Raw genomic sequence first — 21,528 nt, forward strand, 5'->3', positions numbered from 1 at the left:
AACTTCCAAATTTTAATTTTGAAACTTCCAATAACTTCCAAATTTTAATTTTCAAACATCCAACTACTTGGACACAATTACCAAAGACAAAAAATCAATCATGTACATTGAAATTATTTAAACTAAATATAGTTAATTAATCATAATAAATTTTAACATAATCAAATAATTTTGAACTTATCTTCAATTTATAGAACTAAGTCTATTCTATTGTAATCGATTACACATAGTGGTAATTGATTACCAAAGAATTAAACACTGAAATTTAAGTATCAAATAACAATTATTAACACATATTATGGTAATTATTTACTTAATTCAATTATCCTATCATGTCAAAACAAACAAAACATAAGCAATTCAAGCATTAAACAAAATTCAATTAATCATATATATTCAAAATTAAAACTAAATATAGTTAATTAAACATTGTAAACACAATCAAACAATTTCAACAATTATTTTCTATTAGCCACAAAAATAAATTAACTGAAAATACTACTCATACCTTAATTCATAGATATGGCTTAGATGTTACCTCTTTTGATATTTTACTAATATTGTTGTCGTCGTATGTAACATGTCCACTTTTCTTGGGAGAAATAGTTGTTAATTTGGATACATCACTCATCATTTGCTTGGAACATCCACTGTTTATGTACCATTTCTTCCTTACAGAATCTTCTTTGTTATTCTCATCAGATTTTGTCATGAGACACAAATTGACTTGGTCTTCATCATGATCTTGGAATAACCTGTTCCTGAAAATACTTTTGAAAGACAAAGAATCTAAAGAGGCCATTAATCTTGAAGTTGTTAGACTTTCTACAAGAAACCTGCTCTGATACCACTTGTTGGATCGAGTGGCCTCAGAAAAATTAAGAAGGAGGGGTTGAATTAATTATTCCTAAACCTTTACCAATTAAAAAATTACTCTTTTAAGGCTTTTACTAAATTGTTAAGAGAATGAGGAGTAGAAGAGAAACTTAACAGAAAGTAAAAGCAGAAATTAAATGCCCAGCGGAAAATAAAAGAGTAGGGAAGAAGGAAACAAACACACAAGAGTTTTTATACTAGTTCGGCAACAACTCGTGCCTACCTCCAGTCCCCAAGCGACCTGCGGTCCTTGAGATTTCTTTCAACCTTGTAAAAATCCATTTACAAGCAGAGATCCACAAGGGATGTACCCTCCCTTATTCTCTTTGAACCTAGTGGATGTACCCTCCACTAGAACTGATCCACAAGAGATGTACCCTCTCTTGTTCTCAGTCAAACTCTAGTAGATGTACCCTCTACTTGTACCACAAAGGATGTACCCTCCAATGTGTTAAGACAAAGATCTCAGGCTGTTAAACCTTTGATACTTTGTGAATGGGGATACAAAAGAATTCTCAGGCGGTTAGTCCTTTGAATACTTTTGTATTAGGGAATGGGAAGAATTAAAAGAATTCTCAGACTGTGTCATTTTGAATTCTTTGACACGGGAGAAAGGAGACACAAAAGAATTCAGGCGGTTAGTCTTTTGTTCTTTTGGAAAAGGGAGAAGAGAGACACAAAAAGAATTCAGGCGGTTAGTCCTTGGCGAATTATTTTTGGCAAAGGGAGAAGAGAATGAAAAGATGAATAGCACAAGTTTTCAAGGTTCGGAAAACCAGAAAACTTGAGAAAGCTTTTGGTACAAAGAAGAAGAAGAAGTTCAAAGAGAGTCAAGGCTTGTAAAGGATGACGAGGGTGCGGATAACCATGAGGTGTCTTGGCGTGTCATCAGACTTGTCATCTCTGGATGACGAGGGTGAGACTAAAGTAGTCTCGATCGAATGGCACTGAGGTCTCCGACAAATGGAGCAGATGACCACATTGGTCTCTTCTTTTCACAATCTCTTGTTTTTTGGGAGGAGAGAAACGTTAAGGCATTGGACCATTAACGATCTCTTCTTTTTTGGAAGGAGAGAAACGTTAAGGTGTTGGACCTTTATCGATCTCATGGGGTCGACAAAAGCAGGACTTTTGCTCCTACGTATCCTCAATTGCGATGAGGAAATCATACCAATGCAGTTCTTCGTGACCATTTAAGGCATTGGACCTTGAAACGGTTTTCAAATGACCTTTTTGCGGGCAAAGCTTGATTTGTGAGTTGATTTTAGCCTTAGTTTCACTTGATTATTATCAACTCATTTAAAGGAACTTTCAAAGTAAAATGTCCGATTGAGGCTTTTTTATTATTTTATTATTTTATTATTTTTGATTATTTTATTATTATTTTTGCTTTTTTTTTATTTAACCGAGGTTACGACATGAACTATCGGTTGGATTTTGTTTTAACAGAGATTAAACGAGATTACAACACAGATGATCGGTTGAAATTCATTTTATCAATTATTAAATGAGATAATGGCTTAAATGATCAGTCGAAACTCGTTAAAATCGGAAGAAAAAAATACCGAATGTAAACGAAGTAAGAATGAAAGCATACAAAACAAGAATGGACCACTAAGGATGCATAGAATGAATTGAAAGCTTCGAAATCAAGAACTTACTGGTGGAAGATCAAATAATGAATGAAGAACGGCGAAGGACGACGAAGAACTTCCACGGAATCGCTTACGGAAATGTCTCGGAAGCGTTACAGAACCACCTCGACTTGGATTTTTTTCCCTTCTTTCTCTTATCCTCACTAATTTCAAGTGAAAACTCAGTGCAAGAAATGCTGAACCCCTTAAACTCAGGCCCCCCCCCCCTCCCCTATTTATAGAAAAAAAAATATGGTTGCTTAGTGATGAAGTTTTCCTAAGCGCACCCCCAATTGATCAGTTCACCCCCATCTAGTGTGTTCTAGATGAAGTTTCATGAGCACACACCCCAATTTGATGACTACACCCCCCTTCCAGGTTTTTTAGTGAGGAAGTTTCCTGAGCGTAGCCCCCAATAAGATGAGTGCACCCCCCCTCAGGTTGCTTAGTGATGGAGTTTCCTGAGCGCACCCCCCATTTGATGAGTGCACCCCCTTCTAGGTTGCTTATGAAGTTTCCTAAGGGCACCCCCCAATTTAATGAGTGCACCCCTCATCCAGAGTGTTCTAGATGGTCCCCGATGGACCCAATGCTAGTTACACCCCTCTGTTTGATAAGTGCAGCCCCATTTTTGTGTTTTTGGTTGATTTCTTTTCGAAACATCGTGGAACTTTACCGATTACGCGACGATGGGTGTTAAGCATCTCAAAGTTATCAACCAAGGTCCGCACACCAACAACAATTTTCCCTGGACGAAATTAGGGTATGACAGTTGACCCTCTTTATTTATCTTTTATTGGACATAAAAGGGAAGTAAAGATAAGACACTAATTTCGTTCAACCTGAATCTTCACCCGACCGACTAATAGCTCAATCAGCGAAACCTGTCAATCAGAAAGAGCATAAAAGACATCAGGTGCACAACAAAAAGCCTTGTTTTGATCATTTTTCACAAGATTGATTTTAACTGCACAAAAGTCGTTTAAGGCGTTGAACCTTTAAATGATCTTTTGATTTTCGAAAATAGAGAATTGTTTTAAGGTGCTGGACCCTTTTGAATGATCTCTTGATTTTTGGGAGAGAAACGTTAAGGCGTTGGACATTTAACGATCTCATGAGGTCGAAAAAAATGGGGTTTTTGCTCCTACGTATCCTCAATTGTGATGAGGAAATTAGACCTACGTAGTTCTTCGCGACCATTTAAGGTATTGGACATTGAAACGGTTTTCAAATGACCTTTTCGCGGGCAAAGCTTGATTTGTGAGTTGATTTTAGCCTTAGTTTCACTTGATTATTATCAACTCATTTAAAGGAACTTTCAAAGTAAAATGTTCGATTGAGGCTTTTTTTATTATTTTATTATTATTTTTAGATATTTTGATTATTTTATTATTATTTTTGCTTTTTTTATTTAATCGAGGTTACGGCATGAACGATCGGTTGGATTTTGTTTTAACAGAGATTAAACGAGATTACAACACAAATGATCGGTTGAAATTCATTTTATCAATTATTAAACGAGATAACGACTAAAATGATCGGTCGAAACTCGTTAAAAATGAAAGAAAAAAATACTGAAAGTAAACGAAGTAAGAATGAAAGCATACAAAACAAGAATGGACCACTGAGGGTGCATAGAATGAATTGAAAGCTTTGAATTTGAGAACTTACCGGTTGAAGATCGAAGAACGATGAAGAACGAACGAAGAACGACAAAGAACTTCCACAGAATCGCTTATGAAAATGTCTCGAAAGCGTTACAGAAGCACCTCGACTTGGATTTTTTCCCTTCTTTCTCTTATCCTCACCAATTTCAAGTGAAAACTCAGTGCAAGAAATACTGAACCCCTTAAACTCAGCCCCCCTCCCCTATTTATAGCAAAAAACTAGGGTTGCTTAGTGATGAAGTTTCCTTGAGCGCACCACCAATTGATTACTTCACCCCCCTCTAGAGTGTTTTAGATGAAGTTTCCTGAGCGCACACCCCAATTTGATTAGTACACCCCCCTTTCAGGTTGCTTAGTGACGAAGTTTCCCTAGCGCAACCCCAATTTGATGAGTGCACCCCCCTCCAAAGTGTTCTAGATGGTTCAGATGTACCCAATGCTAGTTACACCCCTCTGTTTGATAAGTGCAACCCCAGTTTTGTGTTTTTGACTGATTTCTTTTCGAAACGTCGTGGAACTTTATGGTTTACGCGGCAATGGGTGTTAAGCGTCTCAAAGTGATCAACCAAGGTCCGCACGCCGACAGCAATTGTCCCTGAACTAAATTTGGGTATGACATTAATTTGTCCTTAACATGTTCATGCAAAATTCTTAGCGAGTCTTTGATTGTGAATCTTTTCTTGAACTTTTAGGTTTCCTTATGCTCGTGTCTATTGTGAATTTTAGTTTTGGTGATTGAATTGTTGTATGAAATTTTGATCCTAAGTGAATATTGAACTTCTAAAAGTGTGGTAAACAAGCCTAGTGAGTTCAACATACATAGGAAGGTTTAAAGTAAGCCTTAGAGTACCTTTGGATAAAGAATTTTAATTGTGGAAAGTTATTTATCAGAGAATTTAAATTTCTATAATCTAAAATTCATTGTTTGGATGTTTTGTTATGAAGAATTTAAATTTTGGAATTTTAAAACATAATTTTAAACAACTAAAAATGTGGAATTTCAATTTCCTTCTAAAAAGTGAGAAATTGAAATTCTCTTCTTGATAGAAGAATCTTTCAAAACATTCGCGTATTTTCTTTATATTTCTCCTCTCTTTCACCTGAAAGTTTCTTAAATCCTATTCTCAAACTTGCGACTCTTCCCTCACATCGATGATCCTCTTCTTCATGAAACATCATCTAAGCTTGTAGAGCATCGATCGGGTGTGGGTGTAGGGGGGCACGTAGAACTGCACCTGCTAGTCAGGGGAGCATCCGTTGCTACCCATCACGTGGCGGAGGTGCTTGCCGGCGTGGAGGGCCTGAGCCACCATGCCTTGCATTGTTGATTGAATGTTATGGTTGGGTGTGGTGGTGCACGTCACCGTGTCTTGGTGTCCCTGCAACTTCATGTGTTGCATTAATATTCTTCTCTTTGGAAGCACACCAACCATATGTTCTCTTTTCTTTGCATTCATTTTCTTTCACCCTCACAATTTTAATTTTTTTTATCCAAACATAAAATTTTGAAAACAAAAGAATTTCAATTGAAGTATTTAAAATTCTTAGAATTTTAAATTTCTTAGAATTTTAAATTTCCTCATCCAAACACACCCTAAGGCAATCAATATACCATGCTTAAAAAATTCGAAGTCTGAAATCGCTAGTGCTGGCAGCTTGAACATATGAACTTGTAAAAATTACTGGGAATTCACCACTGCGAATTTTGAGCAGAAATTTTTACTGAATTTTCTAGACATCTAGAAAAAAATTAGAAAAAAAAATGAACAAGTGACTTGGAAAAAATAAGAAAAATCACACAAGTTGGTAGGAAAATCAGTGTCCAGGAAAAAAAGGTGAAAGAAAAGTGTGCTTGTTGTTTTGGCTCAAAATTTGTTCTATAATTGGTGCCTATTTTATAACAATCTTAATTCTGATATTTCAATTGAAAAGTAGTGTGAAAACAAGTGCCAAAACTAGAGGTTTCTTAAGTCTTTTTTTTAATAGTTTTTCTACTCTACTCTAGAGCCATTCTAGGTTTCTCTTTAAGTCTTAGCTTGCTTTTATGTGTTTTTCATTGCTTTAATTGTTGAATAATCCTTGAAAATTTGTCTTGTTAAAACTCTATTGGTTTAGCTTTCATTTCATTTTTTTGGTCTTTGGTTATTGCTTGTCTCTTTGTTTCCTTGTTTGTGAATTGCCATATAGGAAATTGGAAAAGAGGATTGGTGCCATCCCTTGAAGAATTAGAGTCAAGAAGCAAGGGGCCAACCACCTTAAGAGCTATTGGACTAAGAAGCACTCCAAATTGAGTGAATCACCAATGAAAGAAAAACCATCAAAATTGAGGACCTTTTTGTAATTGGCAATTTACTTACCTTCATTGCTTTCAAATTTTGTAACAAAAAGACCTTTCATTGGAAGTGTGTTGGGAGCCTCCAATAGGTTACCAAACTTCTATTTATATGTAATAATTTTAGGCAATTTTCCCTTAGGATAGTGAGTGTTTTGTTGGGAACCTTAACTGTGGTCATCCAAACACTCTTAGGATCCGCCTAGTTTACATGCACTTTAATTTCTTGCTTACTTTCATAGCTTATTTTCTTTACTAGTCACGCCTAGTTTATCTTGTTATTACAAAATACTTTCTTCTTGCTTATCATGCTTATCTTGAGTTTTTTTGAACCCTAGCTTTTACCTTTTACAAACCCCCAACAAGAAAGAACCACAACTTAGGAACCAACATGAGTCATCATTCATCTAGTGTTAATGGTGAGGGTACTAGTCATAAGGACCATCTATCTAGAATCTTAGATGAGTTAAGTTCCCTCAAGTCATGGAAAGGAAAGAAAGCCTCAAGAGGCTAACATTAACCTCCCATACTTCCATGGAAAGGACAATGTAGAGGCTTACTTAGATTGGGAAATATGGGTAGAGCAACAACTTAAAAGGAAGTCTACTTCAAAATCTTATGGCTCTCACTCTTATCCAAAGAAAGACCAAGGTCAAGGCATCTTAGGGGCGGCACTTTCTAAGCCCAAAGATGATAAGGGGAAGACAATAGAAAAACAACCCCCTAAGGCTAGTATGCAAGAGAAGACTAGCTCTATAAAGTACTTTAAATGTCTTGGAAGAGAACAAATTACTTCTCAATGCCCCACCAAGAAAACTATGATTATGAGGGGCCAAGAAATTTATAGTAGCCAATATGAAGCTACTACTTCACCTTCCTCTAGTGAAAGTTAAGAAGCAAAAGTGGAAGAATCTAGTGAAGAAATCTACCCCCAAGAATAAGGACAAGCTTTAATGGTTAAAGAGGAGGATAAGGAGGTAAGTGTCTCCTCCAAGAGGTTAGCTAAGAAGGAAAGTCATTTTTCAATAAAGACAAACATTAAAGAAACTTCCTCTCTTAGACAACCTCCACATCTTCTCCTTTGTAAAAAGACACTTGTTAGCATTGCCACACCTATTGGGCTTGAGGTTATTCCTCAAGTAAAGGAGTTATTGGACGAAGGTTTGGTTTGTAAGAGCTTAAATCATTGTGCTCTGCTGGTGCCCAAAATAGGTATTATTAGGCACCAAATCCCTAAAATAGATGATATGATGAATGTGTTGAGTGGTGCAACCCTCTTTTGTAAAATCATTCATGCACCCAACATCTTTATGATTCGTGTACATAGGGACTCATTAATTAGGTTTGTTCTTATTTTTGGTTTCAATACAAACCTAGGTGCTCATATGGGACACCTTAGGTTTGTCGTACTTTTTTAAATAGTGATCAAGGGGTTCTCACGGACCCTAAGAGAATAAAGTTCATTCCTGAGTGGCCCACTTCACCAAGTATAAGGAAAATTTGGGGCTTCCATGACTTAACAAACTTTAACAAAAGGTTTGTCCCATATTTTTCTATACTCGTAGCACCACTCATTGAGTTGGTGAGGAACCATGTTCCTTCATGGGAAGATGCTTAGAAAGGGGTTTTCAGACCTTACCCTACTCCAACATACCAAACACCACTAATATATATGTTTTTATTCTTTTTACAGGTGTTGAGGGAAGAAGCCCAGAGTTTCAAAAACCTCTAGATTTGAGGTCAAATTGTTTTCAAGGGGGAGGGAATCATGCAATCCTACCCCCTAAGGGCATTGGATAGAAGACTCCAAGAAGATTGGGCCAGAGATGCAGGAGAAGGCCCTAGGGTTCTCATGAGCCTTAGGGTAGATTTTGGGGCCATGGGCTCAGTATGAGCCCACTTGTCTTTGTACATAGTAGATTAAGGTTTCATTATTTTTGGGCCTTGTATTTTGTGTTCCATAATGTTGGGAGGGTACCATAGTAATGTAGGATTTTTCAACCCTTGTAATTTAGGGCACCTAGACTAGTTTTTGTATTATGGGTAGTTTTGTAATTTCATATGCATTAAGTGCACTATTTGATGTGTGTGTGTGTTGGGAGATAAATTTAATTGAATTGGGAGAAGCCCAATCCAATTAAATTTTAGAGGGGGAGGTGAGCATTTGCTTGCTACACCCCATTGTCAGATCATATAGTCACACTTTGTGCATGTCCTTCATGCTTTACATGCCTCATGACACCTAAGCACACTTAGTGGAGAATCTTGGACTTGATCTAGGATTAGTGGGCTGAACCATAGCTAAAATTCACTAATCATAATTAGTGAAATTTTGGCTCCAAAATTTGGCTCCACAAATTCAATTTCAAATTCAAGTGAAATTTGAATAGAAATTCAAATTTCCCTCCAATTTTGAGTGACACTTAGGCTATAAATAGAGGTCATGTGTGTGCATTTTTTTGAAACTTTGACATTAAACTTCAGATTTCCGAGCTCTTTTAGAGCATAAAATTTCGTGCTCTTCTCTTCCTCTCCCTTCATTCATCTCTTTCTTCCTCCAAGGTCTTATCAATTGCCTCCTATGGTGGTGAGCTTCTTCTAGACTCATCTTCTCCTTGAAGTGGCGTCTCCTCTCTCTCTTCCTTCTCCATTCTATTGTCATTCATCTTCCAAGAAGCAAAAGAATCCATTGATGAAGAAGATCCTAGGCCTACAAGCTCCAATGGAGCTTACATCACAAGTCTTGCTTTGAATCTATCCTTTTCACCTCTTTGAACACCTTATTTCATTTTGAATATCCATTTGCACCCTACCACACTCTGATTTCTTGGTAGATCAACTAGAATCTAGGTTTTTTTTCTCAAGAGAAAGAATTTCTTCTTCCATGTCTGTGATCCATTCTTCACTTTCCTTGTTGTTCAAGACTTCTCTAAAGTTTGTAGGTTTAGTAGCTTAAATCTCTTTAGTAACTGTCAAGGAAAAGTAGATTAGATCAAATTTTCCATACCTCCTAAGGGGCACAATGTTTCTTCTAACTCTGTCTCTAGCTAAGTTGTAATCATTAGCTACAGGTTCAGGTTTTTGATCATTATCAGTGCCCTTGACTTGAACACTTTGTGTTGGTAGCTCCACTTCAACTTCAATAATGTCTAAGTTTTTGCCTTGATTGATAGCCTGTTGTTGATCCTTAACCTGCATAGCCATTTTGGTTTCATCAAAGATTACACTTATGTTGATGATACACTTTGGTTCACCCGGTTCCATTCTCCAGAGCTTGTACCCCTTGATTCCAGGTGGATATCCTATATAGGCACATCTGATAGCTCTAGCCCCAAGCTTGTCTTGCTTGATATATGCAAAAGCCAAAGCCCTAAACACTCTCAAATTTGAGTAATCTACTGGTTTTCCACTCCAAAGTTCCATTGGGGCTTTAAAACCTAATGCAGAAAAAGGACATCTATTGATTAGGTTGGAAGTAGTTGTAACAGCTTCTCCCTAAAAAGTTTTTGGTAAACCCACACTTAGTAACATGCATTTGACCCTTTCTAGGATGGTTATGTTCACCCTTTCTGCCAAGCCATTCTGTTGAGGGGTGTTAGCCACTATTTTATGCCGTTGAACTCCTAATATCCTACAAAACTCATTTAATTGCTCTGAAACAAACTCCAGGTCAATGTTAGTTCTCAAACGTTTAACCTTGGTTTCCATTTGAGTTTGTATCTAAGTATACCATTCCTTAAATTTTCCAAAAGTGTCACTTTTATTTTTAATGACAAAGATCCAAACTCTTCTAGAATAATCATCAATGATAGACAAAAAATAATAGCAACCACCATGAGTCATGGTCCTTATAGGACCCCAAAGATTAGAATGAACATATTCAATAGGTCTACGTGTAGCATACAAGCCTATTCCAAAACTGGCCCTTTTAGTTTTTCCTAAGATGCAATAATCACATCGATGCAGTTTTTCTATTATATCACCATTCAGAAAGATTTTGTTTTGCTAGTTTAAGTAAACTTTTTTCACTGACATGTCCAAACCTCATATGCCATAAATTGGTTTTATCATGTTGGTTTTGAATACCAACAACAACTTGTGCTATAACCGTAGAACCATCTAGGATATACAAACCGTTCATTTTAATTCCCTTAGCAATCATCACAAAACTTTTAAGGATTTTCATCATGCCATGCTCAATTTGTGAATTTTATCCTAAAGCATCAAACATACTGATAGAAATCAAGTTTCTTTTAAGTTCAGGTACATACCTTACACCTGTCAAGAGTGTTTCTTGACCATTCAACATTTTTAGTCGAATTGAACCCATACCTTGGACTTTACATGGTTTGTTGTTTCCTAGCATCACTACTTCACGTTTATTCAAAATTAGGGATTCAAAGTAGTCACACCTTTGACACACATGGAAGGTACAACCGGAATCCATAACCCAATCCTTCTTAATCTCAGAATTTGAGACAACTAGAACATCAATAGTTTCATTACTTGCTTGCGCAATGTCCACATCTCTTGGTTCTTGAGATTTCTTTAAATCTTTTCCTCTCATCTTAGGGCAATCCTTCTTGTAGTGTCCCTTCTTATGACAGTGAAAACATTTGAACTTGTTTTGAGATTGACTTCTGGATTTTGATCTGTGCTTGCTTAACTTTGAGCTCCTCTTCTCTGATCTACCCCTCATCACATTCAATCCTTTTGCATTGTTGTCAACCCTTGATTCCTATTTCCTTCGCATTTCCTTGGTTCCAATTGATGACTGCACTTCTTCAAGGGTAATGGTTTGATCCCTTCCAAACAACTTATCATCCTTAAAATGCTCATAACTCCTTGGAAGTCCATTGAGCAATATTAGAGCTTTGTCTTCATCCCTCGTCTTCACTTCAAGATTCTTAAGATCATCAAGGATCTTGTTAAAGTCAGTAATTTGATCTGACAACATTCTTTTGTCTGTCATATTGAAAGAATAGAGTTGTTGTTTCAAGAAAAATTGATTTGCCACTGACTTTGTCATGTAGAGAGATTCCAGCTTCAACCATATTGTTGCAGTTGTTGGTTCCCTTGCTACTTTCCTCAAAGCCTTGTCTCTAAGAAACAAGATTATTGTGCTCTTTGCCTTTTCAATTAAATCTTTCTTTTCTTTTTCTGAAATTGTTGCAGGGAAAGAAGATTCACCTTTCAAAGCATCACCCAATCCTTGGTGTATCAAGACTACTTGCATCTTGATTCTCCACAAGCCAAAATCATTGGACCTTGAGAACTTTTCAATATTGAACTTCGTTAAGCCCATGGTTGATCTTCTTCTCTTTTCTCCCCACAGACGGTGCCAGTTGTTATGGTTCGAAACCTGCAACTGAGTAACAAAACCAGCAAATAGAACAACACAACAGCGAGCATACAAAAGCTAATAAAAGAAAAGAAATTGAATCAAACAAAGATAATGAATAGAAGATGAACACGAGCACTTACGTGGTTCAACCACAAAAGACCTACATCCAAGGGGAAAAAGCGAAACCAATCTACTATGGTGCAAGAGTTACAAATATCTTTGTGTACAAATAAAATCTTGTTTGGTCATTTCACTGTTGAGATAACAACATCAAGGATCCCCAAGTTTCACTCTATCTCTCTTACACACTCCAATCTTCCTCTCATTTTGATTACATCAATGGGACATCACTGCTGCAACATAACTATAAGGAAATACTCTTATCTTTAAATAGCACTCAAGAAGACAAACTATCAAAATGAAAACTACCAAAATAGAAAAACTGAAAAACAGTTAGTTGTTGGCCACCAACTAACTTATCAGAAAACTATTTCTAACTAACTTGACCGCTAGCAAACTGATATTAGAGACATATCTTCACAGAATGCGTAGATATGAACTAATGAGCACAAAAATTTATAAGTCTAGTTGTTCAATCATTACACCATACAACTTGAGGGAAACAAAGATAAAAAAAAACATCTAGTAGGAGACATGCTTTACACAATAATTGAACAACAAAACATTGACAAAGCAAATTGAAAGGCAATACCGAATCAAAGTCTGCCTTCTATTAAGATTTCAATGCCCAAATACAAGCTAGTTTATTCTTTAAGAAGAGAAAATTACAACAAGTTCTTTTTTCCTCCTAATTCCCTTTTCCCTCTTTACATAAAAACTCTAGGAAACCCCTTTTTTAGTAGTAGAAAGAAATCGTCCCCCATATTTCTGTGAAGTCCAACCCCCCCCCCCCAATGGTTTTCTTTGAATGGCTCCCTTTTATTGTTGGTGCCTTTCCCTTCTCAAACCAACTGCAAAAGTTTACCTCAAGACCCAAGAATCTTCATGTGTTGTAGCTTCTATTTAGCCCTCAGTCTTTTCATTTTCCATTTTTGAGACCTCTTTGGTTCATCCCAGACTAGGCTCATTCCATTTTGGGTTCACCACCATTTTCATCTTCGAGGGAAACCATGAGTGGAATGTGTGTGGCAGAGCTCGCATGGAAGTTGTTTGCGTGTAGGAGTATCTGGGGCAACGAATATACACAAAGGATGGAAGAAGGGTGTGTGTGTGTGTTGTCATGACAGAGGGAGGCTATAGTTGTTAGTGTTTATTTTTGTCTTGGATGAATATGAACTGGGTTCAAAATGGGTTTGGATTGTGTGTGTGGGTTAATGGGCCAATAACTTGATTTACCTGGGTTTGCCAACAATTGAAAATTAGAAAGTTGTGTAACTTTCTCTCTCTCTCTTTCTTTTCTTAGTGATCTTTTTCTCTTTCCTTTCTTTATCATCATTTTTTTCTTCATTTTTTCTCATTTTTTGGTAAAATAATAAATAATCCAAACAAAATTGGGCGTTCCCTCTTTACTTAAGTTTTGCTAGACATATGAATAACTGAAGTTTTATCGTGGTAAAAGGCAATTGTGACACCTCCACTGGGACAACTCTCCTTTCCAACCTAACAATGATAACACCACCCTCCTTTTCACGAATTTGGAAATCAAAAACCACCCTCATTTCCCAAATAATAAAAAAAACACCCCTTTATCAAATCTACAAAAGAAATGCATTCAACACAAGCCAAAAAACCTTCATTCCATTTGTTTTTCTTGTTCATTTGTTCACTTTTTTTCTGTTTCTTCTTGTTTCTCATAGTGACATGGATGACATTTGAGAATGGAGTGACTGCGTATATGCTTGTTGGCTTATATGCTCTCATTTTTCTTTTAATTAACAATAAGAAAAAAATTGAATTGTTGAATCTTCAAAATTTTTATTCTAATAGGAAGTGGATTGTCGACAATGGAAGAAGGGTTTGAGCAAAATTGGGAAAGGGAAGAAAAAAGGAAAATAAACAAAGACAAATCAATGAAAGAAAGGGAGAAAGAGAAAAGAAAAAAAAAGAAAAGAAGAAACATTATTTACTATCGATTCAAAATATAACCAATCTAACGGTCCTAAATTTCTTTCCCATGATAAGAAACTTGATGAACTTCCCCATGCTAGAATCTGTCACCAAAGAAAATAAACATATAATGTTACAATATAGTAGTACTATATTTAACACACATCATATATGTAAATATTAAGTAACCGTACTCCCCTCTAACGTCTTCTTTACACTTGTTTGTCTTTTTTTTACCTATTTCTCTTTTGAAGCTACTCCTTTACATTCTCACTTCCATTTTGCAAGTTGTCAATATTTGCACCTCTCTACTTTTGTAATAGACCCAAGGTGCAGACCTTGGTACACTTCTGACACCTTCATTTAACTTCTGGTCATTGCCCGTTGTGAAAAATTTTGAATTTTTCACCATCTCCCCTCTTCTATCTCTTCTCTCCAATTGACATTTCCAGCATCACTTACATAGTACCTTGACTTTTGCAGCATGTAGAAGATCTTTATCACTGTCCTTCATCCTTCATCCTCCATTTGTTCTTCCCATCTTTCATTGAAGCATTCCTGAATTGTGAGGCCAAGACCTGGACTTCATCACTATCTCACACCGCCACGACATAAACACCTCTTCCTCGTCTTCCAAAGCAACCATGTTTTTTCCCACACCCTCACTAAACACCACCAATTCAAAACCACCTAAAATATCCTCTCACAAACCCTCTATTCACACCCTCACTAACACCCTCTTCGAAGCATTATTATTCTCCTACCTGTAACCCTCCTCATTGTCAACTTCTCGATGGCTTGCACTCTATGGCACTTCACAGGGTAACACTTTACTTAGCATCCTTGTCGGTCAAAATCCTCCATCAATCAAAATCAATCATAGGTAACCCTTTCTGAGACATCAACAACCAACTCTAACACTGCTCAATTGCTCTCAAGATCAATGACTATCCTTACAAACTAAAATAAGACTTTTCAATGTGCTTTCGCCCACTCACACGCTTTCTGAGAAACTTCCTAGAAGCTCACCTATTCCATAATTGCTCCAAGTCAAACACGCTTCACTGTGGAGTTCTTAAGTGGTTACCAAAAAATAGATGCATCTTGCTGGTATAGATAATATTAATTATTTCCTTTAAGTCATTATCAACTGTACAATCTCATACTTACACAACCTCTGATTCCTCTTATTCTAGTGTGATTCATTTGGGGTTTTAAATGCCCACTAACTTTCACCTGGTTCATCCTCGAACCACACCATAATGAAAGTGAGGTATGCTTTGATACCATTTGTAATGCCCCTGAGTGTCAACTTCTCAATGGCTTGCACTCTACAACACTTTATACGGTGACACTTCACTCAACGTCTTGGTCAGTCAGAATCCTTCACCAGTCAAAACCTTTCATAGGTAGTCTTTTCTGAGACATCAACAACCAACTCTGACATTACTCAACTACTCTCAAGATCAATGAATGTCCCGATAAACCAATGCAAGACTTTTCAACGTGCTTTGGCCTCACTCATATGATTTTTGGGAAACTTCCTAGAAGGTTACTCATCCCATAATTGCTCCAATTCAAGCACACTTGACTATAGAGTTCTTAAGTGATGAGCTACCAAAAAGTATATACATCTTATCGGTATAGGTAGTACCAATCAATTCCTTTAAATCATCCTCAACTGTAAAGTCTCATACCTTCACAATCTCTTGATTCCTCTTATTCTAGAGTGATTCGTCCAGGATATTACAATATTGAATCTACAACAACTCTTCCCCTCTCAACACCAACATCTTCTGCCATGTCACCCACATTTACATCCTAGTGAAACACCATGACTTCTACCCCATTGTCGAATCTTGTAATGCTTTTCTAAGTTCTCACCTTCTCCATCCCTTTATCCTTGTGAACCCCCTGTGAAAGAGTTACTCTTACTCTCATACTATCCCAAAAACCATCTTAGAATTGGAAAAACCGTCTTAGAATGTCTATTTTAAAAAAAAATTAAAAAAAAATTGAGGATTCTAAAACAGTTTTATGAAAAATCATCTTAGAATGTCTTATTTTGGAGAACCATCTTAGAATGCCTTTTTTTAAAAAAAATTAAAAAAAAATTGTGAAAGAAACTAAGACACAAAATGATCATGTAACTGCTATCTTTTTTTATTTACCATGTGCTTTGACAAGAACAATATCATCAAAGAATCAATCCATAGGAATGTTCTGGCATTTTAGTACGAAAATTTGCATTTTCATTAGGATAAGCTATAATTAATTAAGCTAATTATGGCATTGCATGTGCTTACAATCAAAGGAGTAAATGCTAGCAAATAATAATAGGAATACCAAGCTCTCCATATAGCAGCCGCTCCGACAATTTGGCAATTCCACTTGTACCTTTTGAACTTGTATAATAAAATACTTGTGTTATTTAATATTTACTATAAATAATGATTCAACCAATAGACAATTGTAAACAATCCCAATAAATGTAAATGACTATAATCACAATTACTTTGTTGATTTTTTATTTGGTCAAAAAATACCTTTTTCTTTTTACATTCTTTCTACCAAAAGTAAAAACGAGACAAATGAAAAAAAAAATCATGTTAAGACAACATTGAATTTGACAATTATCAATTACAAGCTAAAATCTTTAATTTTAAAAAAAAATAATCTTTAGTGATTAAGAAGCAAAGACCAACATGTTATCGCCAATAAATACCATATAAAGTGGAGTGTGCAATTAGATAGTGGGTTACATGCACTACTAGAAAAAGGTAATTTTATGACATTGATTTAACATCGGTTGAGAAAAAACTGTCTTAGAAAGAAACACGGTAGCATTTTTGTAAATGAATACAACAATTCTAAGGCAGTGGTGCAAAAGCCTTCTTAGAATCTAACAGTCTAAGATAGTTTTTACAAAACCATCTTAAAAGGTTTTCTGCTATTTTTAATAGTCTCCATCTATTCTCTTGCGCTCTTTGTATTCTCACACTCCCTCTCACTCTTTGACTCCCCCTCCAGGGTTCCCAAAATGGTCTTGCAATTCCTCATTGTCATCGAAGGCTGGTGGCGATGGTGAGGATCCCATACCTCCTTCTTTTTCTCTTCTAGTGTGAGAGTGCAAAACGTTAATTATATAGAAGTGCATGTGCTTTATAGGTTTTGATTTGGTGTTGCTGTTGCAGAGACTACACATCCAAGATGAGGTCCATCGACATTTTCAAGTTCTGGCCATTTGCATCCACCTCCTCATATGACGTATCATGTGAAGAGGTTCAGTTGTGGCTTCCGCTGATGAACCCGTGCCCTAGATCTGACGATCCCAATGACCATCGCGCTTAAAATCTGGAGATTTCGCCTTCTTCTGTGAAAGTTTCTATAACCAATGGAGAGAACAACGACAGAGATTGTAGCAAAGAGGAATCTGTAGAATTTATGGAATCCGAGAAATTTGCAACTCCTTTCGACTCCCCCATGGCAAACAACAACAACAACGAAGGCGAGAAAATGGAGATGGGTTTCTTTAGTGTGCCACAAAAAATAGAATCATAAGCAACATCGACAACATGGAGCCTCGAAAAACACACAGACTTTCGAAGAAGCTCATAAACAGGAACAACCTAAGTGCCAAGATTGAGGTCGCGAAGGAGATAAGGAAGATGGTTCAAAAATTGTCATTGCTGTTGAAAAAGCATGCGAAGCTTGCCACATCGAGTGTGATCGAGCTGCTCGTTCTCTCTTCTTCCAACCTCGATGCTCGCCAATCCTCTCTCCTCAACCTCGTTATTCACAACGAAGGTACCCCTCTTCTCCCAAGATGCATGCTTTTTTGTGAATTATGAAATGGGTCTGTGAATTTGGCTTCTGGGTCTAATAGCAGTTTGTATGACTATTGCAGTTTTTTTTATGTGGTAGTGTCGCATATGCATAGTTGTTGAATAAATCCTTTTTTTCTTATAGAAAAGAATTTTCTTTGTCCTTGTGAAATGAACAGAATGTGGGTTGGATTGGTAGCAAGCTAATAAGATTATACCATGGTCATTTTCAATTTGATAGTGGTTAAAAATTAAACTATGTGTGAACAGTTGGCCTCCCACATCAATGGAAACCATGTCGGGATCTAGCTTTGGAACCCAATTGGTTCGAAGTCGACAAAAGGTGGAATTTTTCCTATAACTTCTTGATTGTTCTTTCTTTCATTTGATATTTGAATTCAAGAAAAGAGAGAAGAGAAAAGTTTGTGGTGTTATAGTAGTGGTTGGGAAATGGGGGTTGTTGTGATGATGAAGAGAGGTGAGAGGCTTTTATATATAGGAGTCTTTGTCATATGTGACAGGTGAGAAAAAGGGTGGTTTTTTGGTTGGTTTTGTTATGCCATGACCATGAGTGTAGGTTCTTGAGAAGGTGTCGTGCAATGCACAAAAGTGTCGGATTTGGTCAATGCAAGGTTGGTCCAGCCTTCTAGAGTATTATTCACAACATGATTTTCTTTTTCTCTTTCCAAAAAAAATGAAATGTTATATTAGCCGTCCGAGATGGGCCACATTGAGAATTAACTAAAATAAAATATGTTTATAGATTTTCTTTTGTAACTAATTATAGTCATATAGTCAACAGATCAAATGTTACAAACTTATGTCAAAAAACAATTATGTATGTAATCTGTGTTAAGCCAATATCAATTGAATAAATAGTCATGTGCATGATCAGCTGACTTTGCAATAAAGAATTAGCACCTTTGCCAACAATAAGTGTAATTATTGTAAAGTTAAATACAATACCTATAAAATGATATAATCTGCTTGTTGTTTTGCATAATAATGCTCAGATGGATGGAGTCTGCCAATTATGGGCATTAGTTCAACATTTGACAAGTATCTGCAAAGATCAAGATGATAACCCAAAATCAAAAGATGTATGCTATTAGGAGAATACCATAATGATTCAAAGAAAGTAGACTAACAATGATAGAAAGGGTGAATACCCGTCCCTATCCATGTCAAGTAGAGCAAACAATACTCTAGCTGGAGCATCCATTGAATTATTAGAATTATGTGTATCATTGTGACTTTCTTCATCATAGTTCCTTACCAAATCAAATAGCCTATGGAAAAATTCTTTAAAGTTGATCTTCCCATCTCTGTTTGTATCTCTTTCCCTATAAAAAAGAAATGGGTATATCAAACAATACTAAACCAAGCTAGTGATATAAATAAGCCTATTCCATATAAACTGAAGAATCCATTCACTTCAGACAATAAAATTAGCTATAAATATTGTCCCTATTTCTAATATATGGCACAATAGTCAATGAAAAAACTATACAAATATTGAAACTTCTCCTAGAGGAGGCAAATGACTGCAAGGAAAAATTCATTTTCAAGAATAAAAAACCAACCATATATCCATCACTTACAAGAAATCAATTGGGATATAGCTAAACAATGGATTGAGGCTACTGACTATTGTTGCTTAGAGAGTGCCGAGTGAGAGAAATTCAGATTGAGAATATACCTTTGCAAAAAAAATAAAGGGCCTCATTTCATTTCCCCGCCCACAACAAATCAAAAAAGCATTCCCTTTTCCCATTCTTTCTTACACTACTCCATTGAGATTTGAAAATTAAAAGAAAAGAAAAAAAGGGAAAGAAAAAGAAAAAGGTTCCTTCTACGGTAGTTGGTTGCAAATAATGGAGGAAGAAGAAGACTAGCGGAAGCTTCCAGATTTGGTGACAGCACATGTCCACCACCTACTCTCCCAAAATCTCCCCCAAATTTCCCTCCTCTAAACCCTAACTCTCTTGAATTCCACAACTTCCTCTGCTACGCCCTTCACATCCTCTCCAATCATCTCACCCCCTTCGTTGCCCCCAACGCCGCTGCCACCACTGACTCCATCAAGCGCCACCTCGCCTCCACGGCCATTCCTCCCAAACCCTCTCCTTCGCCAACCTCTTCTCCAAATTCAAGTACTTGAGTTCTTTTTCCTTCATTTCTTGCATGTGTGTAGGTGAGAATGTCGACAGGGTTGGAAATGATGAGGAGAATAGCGTTGGGGGAGTAACGAACGAGAGGCAGAATGGTGGTGCCGAAGAGGGAGAGGTTCCTCTAGAGGAGGTTGAGGCGTGACTCATCAGTGATCTGGCGGGCGCCAGTAGTGAAAATGCAGAGGTCAGAGTCAGCGGTGACAGAGGAATCAGCAGAGGCATTGATCTTGGTGCAGGGGAGGAAGGTGGTGGTGTGTTGGAGGTCGAGCATCTTGTCGGGGTTGGTATTGAAAGGGACAAGCTCGTCGGTGAAAAGATGATTAAATTTGTTGTTGCTGCAAAAGTAGAAAAGAAAAAAAGATGAGGATTTCACAATAGAGAGAGAGAGGGCCAACCATTGCCTAATAAGAGAGACAAAAAGCTTGAATTTGAAAAGGCAAAACCATTCAAAGACGGTTTTGTAAAACAGAAATCGTCATTGTTATTTTGTAAAACCGTCTTTGTATTGGTTTCAATTACGAAGGTTTTTTCAATAAATATTCTTAAATTTACAATTTCAAGATGGTTATTTAAAAATCGTCATTGTTATTAATGAACTTAATTACAAGATTGCCACCGCATTGTCTTCAAAGACAATTTCCGTCAACCGTCTTTATTGGCATGTCATAATAAATAATTTTTGTTGTAGTGAGGGTGGCCATGCCCCCTGCCCGAGGCACCTCCGTAAACGTTGAGTCCTTTTTCCTCCTCATTGGAAAAGAACCACTGACTAAACCTACATTCTCAAATCTATTGGTTATTTCATAAGTCTGAGCTTTACGAATCGTTAAATTTGATTATTTTTAGTGGGAAGTTGCTAATTAATTTTTGTAATAAATGTAGATAGCATTGATCATTTCTTCTAATGACACTTTAAAGCCGACAATGATTATATAATGTTATATAAAAATATATTAAGAATTGAATAATATTATAAGAGTCTTACCTACAACAAATAATTATAAATAGAAATTTATTTGAGTTTTACCTACACTAAATTATGTGTAAAAGCGACCGTACATTAATTTTTCTTGTAGTGAAACAAAAATATATTATGTATAATTTATGATTAGAAATCTAAAAAAACTGTTTTTGGTATATAACAGATAAGTAGTTATTATTTCCCCCTCTTATTTTATATTTTGTTCAAAGTAATATAAGCATATTAAGAAAAAAATTAATTGTATGCAATTTGCATAACAAATTAATCTCCTCTGACTAAAATACTTTTATTAACTAATTTGTATAGTCAACTATATATTTATGAGTTTTGAGAATATTATTAGAAAAAATAAGTAATATATTTGGTATTTTGAAATGACAAATAATTTGAAATAAAAATTTCTCAAAGTGACAAATAAAATTAAAACCGATAGAGTATTATACTTAATTAAATTTAACTTCTAAAATTTAGAATTTGAAATGTACATGGACAATCAGTTGGACCAATTCATTTTTCCTGAATGCATCCCAATCATTTATTACATGTCAATATATAATTAATGTTCAAGTTCATCATAGTGAATATCTTCTCATGTGACATGCATTTTTTATTAATAAAATCTCAATTTTAA

The sequence above is a fragment of the Glycine soja genome, chromosome 9 (genome assembly GCF_004193775.1).
Source record: "Glycine soja cultivar W05 chromosome 9, ASM419377v2, whole genome shotgun sequence".
In the NCBI taxonomy this organism is placed as follows: domain Eukaryota; kingdom Viridiplantae; phylum Streptophyta; class Magnoliopsida; order Fabales; family Fabaceae; genus Glycine; species Glycine soja.